Here is a 2,915-nt window from a genome sequence, read left to right on the forward strand (position 1 = left end):
TGGGTAGTTTCTCTACATCCTGTATCATATCATTATGTCATTATGATCAAATTTACTGGTTGTATTTTTTTATACAGTTGTAAATATCAACAAATAAATAAAAAAAATAAAAAAATATTATGAGAAGATAGTTGTGGTCAGCAATGACACAAAAATAAGCAATACTTATGTATTCTGAGAACCCAGTATATATGAGGCCTTACATCAAATCTTAGCTTGGCTTGACAGATTTGAGCGAAAAGTTTTGAGTTCTACGTGAGTTCTATTTACACGCGGCAAATTCCTGTCGTGGTAGTACTATCACAGTGAGATAGTATAGCAGCGCCTGTTTTTTTTCGTTAACCGTTAACCTAACTCTCAACATAGGCAACCAACAAACTGTATAAATAAGTTAATAAATCAACTTTTCGGTATCAATCTATCAGTTCTCTGTCCTGCATGTGCTATGTACTGTTAACTATCACATAAAGCCTGATAGTATGACAATACTGCTATAATAACAAATGTAATAGTTTGTCCGAACTTAGTGGCTTTACAATTCTGGAAACTTGTAACAGCTTTGGCTAATTAATAATTAATAACTTTCCAAAAAAGGATATACTGACTTTTGATAGAAAACTTTTCTATCTACGCCTGAAGGACCTTTGGCGAACCACAAGTTTTGAAGTATTACATCCTACTTAAACAAAAAAAGTGGATGTATGATGATGAAGGAGAAAAAAGGATATCTATAGCGACCATTTCCGAACTTCTCATTGTTTGTAAGTTGAAGGCATCTAATGGCTGTGAAATACAAAATAAATGATTCTATTGCAGCAAGATGTTCGACCTGAATTTCAGACCTTCATCAAGGATGAAAAATAAAAAGGAAATAATTACAAACAAACTTGGAAATCTACATAACAATAAATTTTAACTATCTACTTAATTTATGTAACTGTCTTATATTATGTATATTTCCAAGTTAGTTTGTTTTTATTTTTCTCTGAATTAAGGCCATCTCGTTTTGTTTTTCAGCCACGGTGATGGCCTCAAATTCAGTCGAAGCGTGAGCACAAATAAATAAGTTTTGCTTATTTGTGTACCTTTGCTCACCGCACCCGACCATCTTCTCTTCATATCAATCTACGGCCTACGATTAACTCCTTATCATTTTATTATGTATCTCAAAACGGTTACACTTAAAAAAAACAAACATATATTCTACTATTTTACATTTGTTGAACTTTTCATTTTTCAAGCTTCATGAATTTTTAAAAATATTTTTCAAATATATTTTTTGCCTTTTAGAAACAGTAGTTTTAAACGAGCCCCACCTTTTGCACATATTCATTTTGATTGGTTGAACCGAATTTTTCTTGTAAGAATATCACATGAATCATATTACAAATAATTATAATAAACACTTTTCTAGAATTTTGGAAAACGAATAATATAAAATAAAGCTAATTTAAATCTAAATTAAAATGATAACCAATAATTTAAAATTGTAATTAAAAAATTATGAATTTAATTTAATTTAAAAATGTGATAACAATGAATTAAAATTATGTTCACATTTTTACACACAAATACATTGCTTATGACGACTTTTAATTTTAAGCTTGAGTGAAACAATTTTTTTCAGATTATAGCTCTATTAGAATTAAAAAATAATATTAATTGAATTTATTCTTTAATTATTGAAAGAGTTTTAGCACTAAACGAAACAAATGGTGAATCAATGATTTTTAATCATAGATAAACATATTACAAAAGTTACACTAATTTCATTTCCGATTAAAAGAAAGTTGGAAATTCTCGAATATATTTTAAAATCTTCCTAAAAATGAATCGATTAGCCGGAATGGCCCCTCTCTACCCTCTGCTAGCCCCAGAGGGTTATTATACCACCAGTGTATACCCGCCTTCAGCGGACATTGTAATTAGTCTTATATGTTTGTATTTTGTATATATATACCTATGTATTATATATTATTGTATTTAAATGAAAAATAAAGAGGTTTTGAACATTTAAAAAAAAGGAATCGATTATGCTGATTCAGTAGTCCAGTAAATTATTTCTAAAAACATTTATTATTCTTTTATCGAATGCCATTTTGTTGTAAACTATAATAAAATCAAAAACAAATTAATTTATATTTAATCCTGTCCCTAAGCCCCTCTTCTCTGAATTTTCTATTACCTAGCGTTCAAAGCACGTCTACTTGATATTTCAACCACCACCACTGAATCTTTCCATCTCCTACGGCTTTATACAATGGAGCCACTATAATAGATTTCCTAGCTGCAACAGTATCATTTCGTTTGCGTTTCTCAGACATTAGATGGCTTGAACTTGCAAACAATGAGAAGCTCGGAAATGGTCGCTCTAGATTTCCTCGTTTCTCTCTTCATCATCATATTTCACTTTTATGGTCTAAATAGATTGTAATAGTTCGAAACTCGCGGTTCGCCAAAGGTCCATCAGGCGTAGATAATAGAAGAGTTTTATATCAAAAGTCAATATATCCTTTTTTTGGAAAGTCGTTAATAAGAGAATATTATTGTAGTGTCTCATGTAGATAAGTTAAATGTTTATTAAAAATGTTGATTTGGAGCATCTACTTGATATAAGAAAATTTTTATTTTAAATAAAGCTACATAAGTTTTTATAATAGGATTTGAATTTGTTAAAAAAAAACCTTTTCAGAAGTTTGTGTATTAATTTTGATAGAATACTTAATTGGACTGTCAGAGCGTCTTCACCCAAGTTTCTCCGTGTATTTTCAGATATGGGACCCTTCAGAAACGAGAATTTATTTTTTTAGTAACTTTGAGTTATCTCTTAATAGAAATTAACAACATATAATAGTTGAAATCATGATTTTATTTAATATTTGAAAAGAAAAAATCGTTTAAATATAAAATTATTT

The sequence above is a fragment of the Halyomorpha halys genome, unplaced genomic scaffold (assembly GCF_000696795.3).
Source record: "Halyomorpha halys isolate HHAL.00 unplaced genomic scaffold, Hhal_1.1 Scaffold191.1, whole genome shotgun sequence".
NCBI classification, from domain to species: domain Eukaryota; kingdom Metazoa; phylum Arthropoda; class Insecta; order Hemiptera; family Pentatomidae; genus Halyomorpha; species Halyomorpha halys.